Genomic DNA, 16,111 nt, shown 5'->3' with positions numbered 1-16,111 from the left:
GTATTGTCTGGTAATACTTTCATTGCCCTGGCATCCTTGTAGCCAGATTTCCCATGTTCCATTTCTTGGTTCAGCTCTCCAGAGGTTGAGGGTGAAGAGATAACCTCAAGCTTAAAAAATTAAGAAGCAGCCTAGAGTGAGAGTAAAATGCCATTTTATCGGTGTGAGTAATAGACATCACCTCTTATAGAGTCAGTTGCACAACAGGAGCACAACGAGTCTATGCTATCTCCCAGTGAAATAAACTAGTCATTACCATTTCTCTCAAGTATCTATTCAATTCATTCTTAAATGTCTTGATGGATTCCACTTCCATTATTCTGAAGGGCAGTGAGCTCCTGGATTGCCATTGTGCTCAGCATTTTTTTTATGCACTTCCTCACTACTGAGACTTTTTATTAGATTAGGAGGACACACAGTCCTCTTTTATTGTCATTTAGAAATGCATGCATTAAGAAATGATACAATGTTCCTCCAGAATGATATCACAGAAACACATGACAAACCGACTGAAAAACTGACAAAAACCACATAATTGTAACATATAGTTACAACAGTGCAAAGCAATACCGTAATTTGATAAGAACAGACCATGGGCACGGTAAAAAATTTCAAAGTCTCTCGAAAGTCCCATCATCTCACGCAGACGGTGAACCTCCAGCGCCACAAACTTGCCGATGCAGCATCCTGGAAGCATCGACCACAGTCCGACTCAAATTCCTCCAAAAAGTCTGAGTCTCCGACACCGAGCACCGAGCACCATCTCTGTCGAGCGCTTCGACCCCAGCCCCGGCAACAGGCAATAGGCAAAGCCAAGGATTTGGGGCCTTCCCCTCCGGAGATTCTCGATCGCACAGTAGCAGCGGCAGCGAAGTGGGCATTTCAGAAGTTTCTCCAGGTGTTCCTCTGTGCTTCTCACGGCTGTCTCCATCAAATCAGGATTATGCACGGCCCCTAGTTAACACATCGATATCATTCAGAAGGGCTGCACTCGCTGCGTCACGCCGCCATCTTCTCCTCCCTCCCTTTTAGCTAAAATTTTAAACCTACACCCCTCAGCCATGCCCTGTATGAGCCAGTCGTGACTTTGTACATCAATATCAAACCCCCTCTAAACATTCTTTGCTCCAAGAAGAAACCTAACATTTCCAGCCTAATCTGGTAACTGAGATCTCTCAACCCTGGAAGCATCCTGGTAAACTTTTCCTTCGTGTCTTTGAGTGAGTGAAATAATTGAGGTGCAATTGTGACCTAATCTGTATTTTAATAAAAGTTCAATAGTACCTCTCTGTTTATGCACTTTGTGCTTTTTTGAAAGCAAGGAGATAATTGAACCAAGTATTCCAAACCAGTAATGCTCTATCACCTCGTTATGCTTGAGGAAAAAAACCTGTGTCATTTGACCCTGTAGTAGTAAAAGCTGATAATTAATTTTTCTGGTGATCCAGATTAAGACACACAACAAAACAAAAACATTTAAAAATTGGAAAACTATTGCCATGCTTTGGCAGAAACAGAAAGATATTATTCAAACAACAACCTGTATCCATGTGCAATCTCTAAGAAAATTATGGAACTGTTACATAAATGGCAACAATGAATATCAATCGAGACAGGTTATATAAAAACAACCAAACATTTATTAAACACGTATAAACGATAAGGGGAAAAAAACAAAAGAAAACTTTAACCAGAAGTTAACAGATATGCAGCCGTTCACCAACTCGCCACTGGACTCTGGTTCTTAAAGCGTTAAATGCGAAAACAGTTCTTAAAGAGATAACTTCGAAAGTCCAACAGTTTTACACATTCAATTGGGAGAGACTTCTCTGGAGAACGATTTCTTCACAGACGCAACTTTACTGCTGGTTCTGTCCACAGGATTCACAATGCCAAAAATAAACAGTTTAAACCGATTGACCTTAAATTCCTTTAGAGAGAGAGAGAGAGAGCACCTTTTTGCATGAACTCCTTGCTCTTTCTGGCAAGAGTTATCTCAATGCAGGTACTCCTCCAACGAAGACTCAATAAGGTTGATTCTTTATTACTGCCAAACGATGCCGACTTCTCTCGATCCTTCGATAAATTCTTCACTCTCCCTTCAACTGTTGGAATTGAGTAAATTGGCACATCCAGCCACAAATTTCCAGTCCAAATAATATGGAATCTTTCAACAGAACGCACAACCATTTTAAAAATGAAACTGCGTTACAAAAACAAACACAACAGAAATGGAGGCACAGCACGTTCTACCTGGAAATCTACAAACTTAAAAACCCTACTGCATCACCTGAGTCGACCCTTACATAGTCACGGGGCACATGTCATCACGTGACCTCACATCGGCGGGAAAATCACATCAGGTGACCTCCAAAAGACGATTACATCATTCTCACAAAAAAAAAAGATCTCCTTGAGCATGTAACAGAACAATTTAGTAAAGAACCATTGAGGTCAACAATCTTCCCAGCATGGCATTGGGTGTACTTATAGATTACCTTTAACTTCAAAGTGAAACTAATGTTAAGGAATTAGTATCATGTCAAGCAAAACAAACGGGGAGTGTTAACAAAATATGGCAGGGTTGGGTAGAAGAGTGCTTTAAATCAGTGTTTTAAAAAGTAGCGGGGAAATACATAGTTTATGGAGACATGGAAAACCATACACACAGTCAAACACAGGGGCTGGATGAAAATTTAAATGTAAATAAGGTAATAATGGATGCCAGAAGTACAAACGGTACTAACCTCAGTTATCTATTTATAAAATGGCAACAGCAATAATTCTCTGTGAGAAAAGGTAAACTCGGTGAAAGTGGTTAGCCAGCATGAATGAGATCTACACAGGAGAGAGGGGTTTTAACCACGATATCCTGTCATACACCAGCTCTTGCATGCAGTAATGAGCTCTTAACCAGTAATGTAGAAGAGCTCTGAGTGAAAGTATGTGAGAATATATTGAAATTTACTGAGTATTTAATAAATCTGCAAGCTTTCTAACACTTTGAAGTGTTGTCTTTGGTGTTGGAAGCACCTTAATACATATATGTACTTAGGTGTATAATTTTGAGTCATAACTAATTTCACCAGTTTTAATATTTATGGGTATGTAATCTGTGAAATCCATGAAACATTTGGCATGCTGGGTTCATAATCCAATACAGAAACCAATGTGTTTTACTTGTATGAAAGAAGGAAGATGATTTGATTATGTGCATCTGAATTTATGATTCTATGCACATAATCAGATAAATTGTACATTTTATATTCAAGAATCTGGTACGAATTTATTTTGACTGTATTTCTTGTACTACTGTGAAAACCAATGTGTTTAAAAGAAAGATAAAATTCAACCTTGAGGAATTTGCATTTGTTACACTGTGCTTGAGTAAATCAATTTCTACCTTCTCATAGCACTTTGCTTTGACTGGATTACATCTAAATATTTCTATTGATCTATGGAGTTTAAATTAAATTTGCCTAGCCTTATTTTAATCAATTCCAACATTCATGAATTACTGATTTTATAATTTGGTCATTAGAAATCTGTGAGAAATGATTCCATCACCCACTCCCCACTATGAGCCTGCTCCATCCCCAATACCACGCCCCTTCTACAGGTTTCCCACTCCCATCCTCAGTTTTTTTAGGTTTGGACTTGTAAGATCTAATTGGAAATTACAAATTAGGTACAAAGGAAAAGCACAAACTTATCAATGCTGAAATGAAGTTGGGAAATGGAAAAGACGGGAAAGGTATTTTATTTTCAGTCTTTAAAAAATAGCCTGTACAAATATTCATAATACTATAAACTTTAAAAGTTCTGCAATTTAACCCTTTATGGGGTAATATTACAAATCTATTCAGCTGTGAACACTCACTTTTCTTCAATTACAATAAACATTTAACTTCATCAGTGTAAATTTAACAACATTTTGAGGATAGACCAATGAATTTCTATAGCTTAACAACATGTCATTAACAATAGATAGCCTTTCCAGCCTCACCAAAGTAACTCAGTTTTCTTATCTGGGGATGCCTTTCTCATTTTAGAAATAAAGCTAAAAGGGATTAATCCAACCCAATGATTTCCCATGGTGCATCACTGCTAATCTGTAGGTGGGACCTCTTATCACGAAGTGGAAGCACAGAACTGGAGTCTGTAGGTTTATATTTACAAGTGTAGCTGAGGAAAAAAGATGTTTTTTTTTTCCTCAGAGATATTTACATGTAGAGCAGACTCATAGCAGAAGCAAAAAGACATGACTTGACCACCTTTTTTGAGAAAGGACTCTGTTAAGATATCCTATCAAAATTTTAGAATCCACACAGAGTAAATTGGTCAAGTTATTGGCTGAATAGTAGTGCTAGAAACACTGAAGGATATTGTGACATTTTACTTAATCACCTCTATGGACCTTATATTCTTATTCAATCTTTTTCTAAGATCATATGTGAATGAGTAGAGATGGGCCTACTGTGCCTGGTCTGTGTAAGGAGCAATTTAAATGCTCCAACTACTTCCCTCACTGGATTTCTTCCTATGTTCCTTGAATACAGAACGTATAAGACAAAAAGTGATTGCAACTGAAAGAATATGCAAAGGAGTAATTTTAACTGACAAATGCTTGAATCAGGGCAGCAAATCCAAGAGCAGGTTGATTATGGCAACCCTGCTAAGAAGGACTTATTTCTATTCATCGCTTAAGCTGTCATTTGATCAAAGGCATCTTACATCTTTGCATTATTGCCATCCATTGCACAAAATCAATGTGCAAAGAATATGGATGCAATCTGTTGTAAAGAGTACATGAAACAATTGTTGCCTGTTGATGTGAAGCACAAGCTCTAATATTTTTTTGCACTCAGAGCCAAGTTTCTCAGTCTGCTTGGAAAAAAATGTTATTTATAACTAACACTGGGTTACAACAGTTAGAAATTATTTTCAGTTTATTATTGTAATAGCAATAAAGGCTAGTCGTAATATTGGACACCAACAATGATTAGCAGTAACATAAGAGGGTAGGAAAATTAAAATATGGTGTTTGAGCAAATTAGAGAACCACCAAGGTTTTGGTCCTTTATTTCAATGAATGCCATAAAAAGGATAATGGATAACATACTGTAATTGCATTTACATTTACAATTATTAATAATCACAACATTCTGGACTTGCTATATCAGACAAAATACAGAATCATAATCAGGTCAAATATCACTGGCATATGCCATTAAATGTATTGGTTTGTGGCAGCAGTACTTTGCAATACATAACAATAAAAACTCCATATTACACTGAAAAATATATGCTGCAGTTTATGGTTAATTGGGCTATTGGTTAATCCGGCCAGTTGCTTACTTGTGACAAATTTAAAGAACAAAAACTAATTGAGAAAATAGCTGGATTCCCTGCATTTATTTGGGACACTATGCCACTTAATTGGGGCAGGAGACTGTTGTTGAACAGTTTCTAACTAGCATCAGTCGTGTGCATTTGCATGGCTGTTAGACACGCTTCGAGCAGTTTTTAAATGGTGTTAGTGGCATGTGTTTGTGTTCAAAAAGCAGCAATTTTTGTTATTGACAGTTGGCATAAAATAAGCAGTATGACAATTTAGAATTGTTTTGTTCACTGCGGTTTCAAGTATTCAAGCCTGGAGATGCCGGAAAGGATTTCACTACTTCAACTATGAAGAATTTGAAGATATCAAAAATCACCTTGAATGTTACAATGAAAATGAAGATTTGGAAGATGCAATTGTCAACAGCATTATATGAAGGTAGTCCACTATCTGCTCTAGGTGCCTGCATTGATTTTGTTCATTTTCCATCAAAAGAAAGCGACACTAATTAATTCCTCCATCATTAAGTATTAGGAAAAATATATAGTTTTATAGTAATGTAGCAGTATTTGTAGTGCTTGAATTTGTTCTGTATTTCATTTAAATACATAATTTGTTACTCAATTTGTTTTTTTTAAATAGCCTTTTTAACTATCTCCGTGAAACTTAGGCTAATTGGGGTAGTCACTTAATTGGGCCAAGATGTACTGATCCTGATGTGTGCCAATTAACCAGAATCCAATGTATACCCAAAAAAAATAATTAATTAAATAAGTAGCAGAAAGAGTTGAAAAAATAGTGAGAAAGAGTACATGGGTTAACTGTCCATTCAGAAATCTGATGGCAGAGGGAAAGAAGCTGTTTCTGAAATGTTGCGTCTTCAGGCTCCTATAACCTTGTCTTCGATGGTAACAATGAGAAGAAGCCATGTTTATAATCATAACAGAATCAATGAAAGCCCACCCAATTTGGGCATTCAACCAGACAGCAGAAGAAAACAAACTGTGCAAACACACAAAAAAGGAATGATAATAATAAATAAATAAGCAATAAATATCGAGACAATGAAGAGTCCTTGAAAGTGAGTCCATTGGGGTGGAAACAGTTCAACGATGGGGCAAATGAAGTACAGTGAAGTTATCAACTTTAGTTCAAGAACCCGATGGTTGAGGGGTAGTAACTGTTCCCTGAAGGAATATTCAGTCTTCCCTTAGAAAATTAAGCTTCCTGAACACAAATTGAGAAGGGCACAAATTTAAAATGATAAAATGAGATACAGGCCATTGATCTGCAAAGATGTAAAGAAACTCCTAGCTGAAGTTGGTCAATGCCAGTAGCACCAAAGTCATTAGAAGTTAATGAAAGGTTTTCTTGTATGATATGATGATCAAAAGTACTTTTCATTTATTAATTATTTTTCAAGGACATATGGTCCATAATATAAGAGAGAAAACTGTGGCAGGTGTCAGCTCTTCAGACATCCAACATTCATCTCCCAAGAGGGAAAAAACACTCCAAAGCCACTGAGGGTGTCAGAAACAGCTAAGCAAGACAAGTACGAGCTAATGATCCAAGATGAAATATTTCTCCCTTTATTGCATTTACATTAAGTGCCAGACAAGTATTGGGAATTTCCCGTGAACCTTCTGAACTCTGATCATTGGGACATAATTTTAATCCAAATAACCATAATCTCTATACAAAGTTCACAGAGACTCCAGATGGGAGCATAACAATGTGGTCATAATGGAAAAATTAACTTGCACAATGTGGCAAGCAAAAAGCTTGTAACAACTTTTATTTTCATAATTGCTCATCAACCCCGCAAGTACAAATCAAAGGTCCATATTATTACTTCATCGGTGACTGTTGAGGCATGTCTAAACATTGCTTATAACGTTTAGACATAATGCAATAAAACAGTTCCTAGTTTTTATCCTATGTCCAGGGCTTGCTGAGCTCAGGCAGGAAGTGCGTGCATGGTGCACAGCTTGAGTGATCTGGCTAAGTGAGTTGGATTTGTGTCCCCCTCTTCTGTTCTTCCCCACCTGTAATATCCATTCCTCTCTGCCTCTCACACCATCTGAGCAGACATCTACCCGCTGTCATATCTGTCCACTTCTGTACCAACCTTTACACCCCTCGTCTCTCACTGGCCCTCCACCTTTCTGCATTTCCGATCTCTAAATAATTCTTTGTCATGTTGTTGCTCGGAAACATTAATATTTTCCTTTTATAATGTCTTACTTGTTTAAATTATACTTTGAAAACCATCTAAATCATTTTAAAATAAACCAATAAAAATATTCAAATATGTCTTTCCAACCTTTTGATTAGATCAGACCATTAAAAGCTAATTAAGTCAAATGGGTAGATTTAAATGAACACATGTAAGGTACTTCAGATATAATAAGAGATTAGTAAATCTAATTTTAATTTACATTCCAAGTCATTGAAGAATAAAACATCAGCAAAGACCAGTGGAAACACATTTAATCGACACAAAAGATCCTAGGTCTTTAAAATTGTTGGATAGCATCGTGCATCCTAACTGCAGACATCCATCCACCTAATAGATTAGCCCCATATCTACTTGACTGAAAGTTGCTGATGCAAGTCTGAATAGCTATTACCAACTAATACAGCCTTCTTTGTAATTGCAGATGTCAGATAATTGGTACAAGTCACTATTAGGCTCTGGTTCAGTTTGGTCTTTCAGCAATCCACCATTTCCTCACGCTTGAAACACAACATCCCCAGAAGAGAGAAGTATAGGGAACTCACATTTGCGGCTCGACAGTACAACTATACAGACCACTTGGCACAAATACTCATAACCACCGAGGGAAAAATGTGCAATGACAGAAGATCAAGGTTTTGAAAACATTTTGTATATCTTTACAAAATTTCCTATTATGTATTGCAATGTACTACTGCCATAGAACAACAAATTTCACGACATATGCCAGTGATATTTAACCTGATTCTGATACTGATTCAGACTAATATATTTTGCTGGAAGTGTGGGTTGGTTCTAATACCAATAACACTCTTGACCACTTCTGAGCAGAAGATCAAATTCAGCACTAACTGTGCACAATCTACTAGTTAAGATTTTTGTCCCTTTCTAATCGGTTACACGATTTTAGCATGTAAATTGGGCGTAAGGTAAAATCTTTTAAAAAATCAACCTTTCAGTGAAGTATCTTTTGTCTTCTTTTATCAGCAATGCAGACATTTATATATTGAGCAACACACATCAAAGTTGCTGGTGAACGCAGCAGGCCAGGCAGCATCTCTAGGAAGAGGTACAGTCGACGTTTCAGGCTGAGACCTTTCGTAAGGACAGGCCCGAAACGTCGACTGTACCTCTTCCTAGAGATGCTGCCTGGCCTGCTGCATTCACCAGCAGCTTTGATGTGTGTTGCTTGAATTTCCAGCATCTGCAGAATTCCTCATGTTTACATTTATATATTGAGCTATGTTTAATCTCTGCAATAGCTTAGTAGCTATTGATTAATGAGTACAACATATCAAGGACAGTTTCAATAGGCCACTGACCCTAAATTCCTTATGTGTCTTAAGTTTCTCCAGAAGCAATGGACAGTTGTGAGGACATTGGCCATTGAAGATGGACATTGGTTTGAAATATATATGCGGTAACTAACTGTAGGTTCCAGTCCACTTTATCACACTGCAGAGCTGCAATCTGCATTTTAAATGGGATTAATTCTCATAAGGACCTTTGGAAATTTCCTTAAAAATATTAGCAGAACCTTGATGATGGATTCTGACTACTGTTGTTATATTTAAATGTTTTGAACACAAGTTTGACTAAAGTTGAAAGGTTTATGATAAAATTAGGTGAAATATATAAGAAAAAGAGATTTGGACAGCTTCGAAATCTACCCTAATCACCATCTGTGCAGGGACTCTTGGCCTTTCCACCAGATCCCTCAGAACTGGTTTAATGAGAAGAATCATCAATTCCAGGAGTAAGTTTACTGCAGACATAAGGTGTTCTTAGATTTCAATGCTGCCAAGCTTCGAGGGAAAAGAAACAACTTCATAGCTACCAAACTCCACAAGAAAACCAGAAATGGGAAAATTATACACTGCCAAAGTAAAGGATGTTCATGAACTCATTGACAAAGAAGCCCAATGCATTCTTCAGTAGTGTTTTGGCCATTTTGGCCCAAAAAGGCAAGACTCACCCTACTGAAAAATCAGCATGAAGGTGAGTATAATCAGTCAGAATCAGGTGTAATATCATTGGCAACACACACAAAATGCTGGAGGAACTCAGCAGGCCAGGCAGCATCTATGGAAAAAAGTACAGTCAACATTTCAGGCCAAAACCCTTCGGTAGGACCTGTACTCTTCTCCATAGACACTGCCTGGCATGCTGAACTCCCCCAGCATTTTGTGTGTGTTGCTCAGATTTCCAGAATCTGCAGATTTTCTCGTTTGTAATATCACTGGCATATGTCATGAACTTTGTAGTTTTGTGGCAGCAGTACATTGCAATACATAACAACAGAAAAACTATAAATTACAACAAGAAGCATGTGTACAAAAATTAAATGAAATAAGTAGCACAGAAAGAGAGGGGAAATAGTGAGGCAGCATTCATGTATTCATTATCCATTCAGAAATCTGATGGTGGTGGGGGGGGAAGAGCAGTTGCTGAAACATTGAATGTGTGTCATCAGGCTCCTGTACCTCTTCCTTGAGGGTATCCCTGAAGCTGGTGAGGCTATTGTCCATGATGAAGCTGGCTGAGTTTCTACAGTGTTTTCCAATCCTGTGCAGTGGCCCCTCCATACCAGATGGTGATGCAACCAGTTAAGAGTGTTCTCCACAGTACATCTGCAGAAACCTGTGAGTGTTTTTGGTGACATACCAAGTCTCCTCAAGCTCCGAGAGAAATATAGCTGCTGTCATGTCTTTTTTCTAATTGTATCAATATGTTGGGCCCAGGATAGATCTCAGAGATGTTGACATCCAGGAACTTGAAACTGTTCAACCTTTCTACTTCCAATCTCCCGATAAGGACTGGTGGACTGGTATGTGTTCCCTCGACTTCCTGAAGTCCACAATCAATTCCCTGGTCACACTGAGATTGAGTGCAAGGTCATTGGCATAACACCACTCACCAACTGATCTGTCTCGCTCCTTTAGGCTTCCTCATCACCATTTGAAATTCTGCCGACAATAGCTGTGTCATCAGGAAACTTACAGATGATATTTGAGCTATGCCTCGCCATACAGAGAGTAAAGTGGAGAGCTAAGCACACATCTTTGAGGTCTGCCAGTGTTGATTACCAGTGAGGAGGAGATGATTAGCAATCCATACAGACTGTGGTCTCCTAGTGAGGAAATCAAGGATCCATTTGCAGAGGAAGGTACAGAGGCCCAGGTTTTGGAGCTTGTTAAATAGAACCGAGGGTAAGATTATGTTGAATATGGAGCTGTAATCAATAAATAGCAGCCTGACACAGGTAATACTATTGTCCGGGTGATCCAAGGCCGAGAGAAGGATGTGATTTTGCGGCTTTATAAAGCACTGGTGAGGCCTCACTTGGAGAATTGTGTGCAGTTTTGGGCCAGTTATCTTAGAAAGGATGTGCTGATACTGGAGTGAGTATAAAGGAGGTTAATGAAAATTATTCCAGGATTCACCAGTTTGTCATAAGAAGGGGGTTTGATGGCTCCAGCCCTGTATTCACTGGAATTCAGAAGAATGAGGGGTGACCTAATTGAAATCTATCAAATTTTGAAAGGCCTTGATAAAGTGGATGTGGAGAGGATGTCTCCTATGGTGGGAGTGTCTAGGACCAGAGGACACAGCCTCAGAATAGAGGGGCGTCCTTTTAGAATGGAGATGAGGAGGAATTTTTTAGCCAGAGAGTGGTGAATCTGTGGAATTCATTGCCACAGGCAGCTGTGGAGTCCAAGTCTTTACATATATTTAAGGCAGAGCTTGATAGATTCTTGATTGGTCAGGGCATGAAGGGATGGGGGGGTGGGGAGGCAGGAGATTGGGGCTGAGAGTTAAAATAGATCAGCCATGATGAAATGGCAGAGCAGACTTGATGGGCCAAACTGCCTAACTCTGCTCCTGTATCTTATGATCTTATGTTGCACTTCAACAGGACCAACCAGAGTAGGTTTTACACAGTGAACGGTAGGGCATTGAGGAGTGTGGTAGAACAAGAGATCTGGGAATATAGGTCCATAATTCCTTGACAGCACCGGTTGATCAGGTTGTAAAGAAAGCTTTTGGCACATTGGTCTTCATAAATCAAAGTATAGAGTACAGGAAATTGGATGTTATGTTTAAGTTTTTATAAGACCTAATTTGGGGTATTCTGTGCAATTTTGGTCACCTACCAACAGGAAAGATGTAAATAAGGTTGAAAGAGAAAAATTATAAGGATGTTGCTAGCTCTGGTAGACTTCAGTTATATGGAAAGATTGAATAGGTTAGGACTTTACTCCTTGAAACATAGAAGACTGAGGGCAGATTTCATTGAGCTATACAAAACTATAAGGGTATAGATACAGTAAATGCAAGCAGGCTTTTTCCACAGACGTTGGAAGGGACTACAATTAGAGGTCATGGGTTAAGAGTGAAAGATGAAAAGTTTAAGTGGAACATGAGGGGAAACTTCATCAGCCCGAGGGCCGTGAGAGTCTGGAATGAGCTGCCAGCTCTAGTGGTGCATACAAGCTCCATTTCAATGTTTAAGCGAAATTTGGATAGGTACATGGATGGTAGGGGTATGGAGGGTTATGGTCCCAGTGCTGGTCGGTGGGAGTGGGTAGCTTAAATGACTCGACATGGACTAGATAAGCTGAAGGGCCTATTTCTGTGCTGTGCTTTTCTATGACTCTAATTGATATTGAGGCAGTTCACCTTGCTCTTCTGGACACTGGTATGATTATCAACCTTTTGAAGCAGGTGGAGCAGTGAGAGATTGAAGTTGTCCTTAATACTGCGGCCTGTTGGTTGGCACAGGTTTTCAGTGCCCTGCCAGGTACATCATCAGGGCCTGACACCTTACAAGGGTTTACCCTCCTGAAAGATGTTCTGACGGGGGCCTCCGAGGCAGAGATCATCTTCTGCAGGTTGTATCTGGACTTCTATAGTTCTGAATCTCTGGTCTCAAATTCTACAGATCTAACCCTCAGTAGATTACAAATTGCCTGGTTTATTCATGGCTTTTGGTTTAGATATGAATCTCTGTGAGTCCACCGGGGAGTTTGAAACCCTGAGTCCACATCTGCCAGGGCTGAAACTGGAGGACTGTTTTGGGGTTAACAGACTGTGCACATTCATGGGTGGGAGGGAGGAATGAGGCTTGTTTTTACTGTCGCTGTGTTTTGTGTTGTTCTACCAAGCATTGAGCAGCATACTGTGTTGGCGCCAGAATGTGAGACAACACTGCGTGTGACGCAAGCATACCCTCATATGATGGTTGTTAACACAATCAACACATTTCACTGTATGTTTCGATATATGCGAGACAAATAAACTTGAGTCTTGATTCTTGAATAGAACCCAAAGAAATTTGTCTCTATATTATAATGCACAGAAGTTACAATTGTAACCAATGGGTCCATAAAAGAAACAGGCATTGAGTAGACTAATATCAAGCCAGGCTGCACCATAGTCTTTTATAAATTTTCTTCATCATAATGCTCCACCTCATTCCAACAAGCTTCCTACTAGGCTCCAGGATAAATGGGAAGCTGTTTAATCTTTGATGCGTCCACTCCACTTCCAATTACATCCCAACTCAATGAACTGCAGTACACAGATATTTGAGCCTCAAACCACAGTTGACTTGTTCACTGAAGGATATAGAAGAATAGGTCTTATACTGAAGATCTGTAAAATAAAGGTCCTCTATCTACCTATCTGTATTCTAGAACAGCATCTTCCAACAATTCCCCATGATAATATCCTGAAAAAGGTGGACCACTTCCACTTCTTGGGAGCCAGGTCTCAATGAAGGTAAACACTGATGATGAGATTCATCCCAACCTTTAGAGTCCTAGTATAGCTTAATTAACTCTTGTCAACAAAAGAGCTCATCTTCGACTTCAGGAAGGAGGGCAATTCATGTGCTCCTTTCTACATCAACATTATTGAGGTTGATAGGATTAAGAGCTTTAAATCCTAGCAGTGACCATCACCAAAGCCTGTCATGGTCAAAAACACATTTATGTTACAGCCAATAAAGCTTACTAATACCTCTACTTACTCTGGAAGCTCTAGAGATTTGCTGTGTCCCCATCAATCCTTACCAATATTTATCAGAATCAGAATCAGGTTTATTATCACCAGCATGAGTCATGAAATTTGTTAACTTAGCAGCAGCAGTTCAATACAATGCATAATATAGAGGGAAAAAAAGTAAAAATAAATAAGTAAATCAATTACAGTATGTATATTGAATAGATTAAAAATTGTGCAAAAACAGAAATAATATACATTAAAAAAGTGAGGTAGTGTCCAAGGGTTCAATGTCCATTTAGGAATCGGATGGCAGAGGGGAAGAAGCTGTTCCTGAATCGCTGAGTGTGTGCCTTCAGGCTTCTATACCTCCTACCTGATGGTAACAGTGAGAAAAGGGCATTCCCCGAGTGCTGGGAGTCCTTAGTAATGGACGTGGCCTCCCTGAGACACCGCTCCTTGAAGATGTCCTGAGTACTTTGTAGGCTAGTACCCAAGATGGAGCCATCTAAATTTTGGCCCAGTGAACTTACCTGGATACATAATGGTTTGGTATGGCAACCACTCTACACATGACTGCAATAAACTGCAGAGACTTATGGACACAGCTTAGCACATCAGATCACCCAGCCTCCCCTCTGTGGACTCTGTCTATACTTCTCACTGCCTCAGCCACATAATTAAAGACTCCACACACCCCAGACATTCTCTTTTCTCCCCCTCCCATCGGGAAGAAGATACAAAAGTTTAAAAGCATGTACCACCAGGCTCAGGGACCTCTCTATCCCACTCTTATAAGGCCCTTGAATGATAAGACAAACTTGATTTCACAGTCTACCTTGTTCTGATCTTGCACATTATTGTTCATCTGCACTGCACTTTCTCTGAAGCTTTTACACTTTATTTGTTGCAAGGACATGGCAGTGGTACAAACCCAAGTGTTGAACACAGGCATGGAGGCCAAGTTGGGAGGCATTATGGTCATAGCGAGCGTGGAATTGGTGTCCAGAAAGAGTCTTTAGCCGAAGGCTGGGTTTATAGTAGAGAATTCAGGAACAATGCCAGAAGAACCATGGAACAAGACTACTCATACAAGAGTCAACCAACAAACTGACAACTCTTTGTTGTGGCCACAGGGTCTTTATCCTGCAGTTTCTGATGGGAAGCAGGTGTGTGTAGTTAGTGGAACCTGGGAATGATTGGAATTTAAATGTGATTGAGGCCCAATTCCTGAGGTAAATGGCATAGCGGGAGATTTCCAGAAGGGACCATGACATTATTGTGCATTGTTATTATTTTATTGGGTACTACCTCAGAGCACTGTGTAATAATATGATCTGTATGAATAGTATACAAGATAAGCTGTTCACCGTCTCTTGGTACATGTGACAAGAATAAACCAATATGAATAACCTTTATTTGAGAAAAAGACTGTTTAAAGTTCATGTACTTATATATGGCATAGTGTTCATAGATAACTGAGCAAGAACACTGAAATATGGAGAGGTACTACCAAAACTATCTCTACAAAATGCTCCAAGTCCTCTTGCAGAACAAGGGAACCAATATCAATGCCCTCTCCTAGCCTAAGATCACTGAGGCCAAAATTACATTCAGCCATTTCTAATGGGTAGGTCACCAGATTCCCAAAACTAACATTTTATTCTATTCATCATGGAAAGCCTCCTTGAAAATGTTTCTCATAAGGATTCTTGGCCCATAACCACTCAGAATTATGTTTGTCGTTCAATTCCACTGAAATAGACTGAAAGCATCCTTGACCCCTGAGACTGCCAGGAAAGGAATAATTCAGAATGGAAGGATCTGGAGCTGTATTTTTCAAATATCTGAAGGTGGAGAAAGAGATTGATAAAGCAGAACTGAAAACAAAGAAGTAATGTGCTTCACAATGAAGTATTTGAATATAAAAGTATGGAAATCATTCAAACCTCATCAGGTATCTTGTTCAGCCTCAGCTGGAAGCCTGGGGCCTATTCTGGGACCACAGTTCAATGAGGAGGTCAAGAATCCTAAAGAGAGTTCCAGGATAAGTCAATTTGGTGGCAAAACTAAAGAAACCTGGACTGTACATTCTGCAGCAGAGAAAGTTATGAGGAAACTTAATACAGCTGTTAAAAACTATGAGCAAATAAGGAGGAACTATTTCCTGTGGTGTCTATTTAGCAATTTGAAGAAATGGCTTTATATAGAGAGTAGTAAAGATCTGGAATAAATTGAAACTTGCCAAACTTTATTAGCCATGTATTTATGAGGAATAATTTCCAAGTTTGGGATTAAACACTGAGAAACAGATTTAAATTTTTCTCAGTATGTAACTGGCTGAATATCCTAATTATGTAATATTTATATGTGGACCATCAATATCAAGAAACTTGATTCTTATCTATATCAAGTTAGTGGCATTTTCTGTGAAGTTTTTGTGTGTTTCTTTGGGTTCTTGGAAGGACACCATTTGGTCCATCCATTTACAAACATCAGTCCTTTGGCCTTTTGGCCTTTTCCTTTAA

The sequence above is a fragment of the Mobula birostris genome, chromosome 9 (genome assembly GCF_030028105.1).
Source record: "Mobula birostris isolate sMobBir1 chromosome 9, sMobBir1.hap1, whole genome shotgun sequence".
Lineage (NCBI taxonomy): Eukaryota > Metazoa > Chordata > Chondrichthyes > Myliobatiformes > Myliobatidae > Mobula > Mobula birostris.
Note: the sequence above shows the minus strand (reverse complement) of the source record.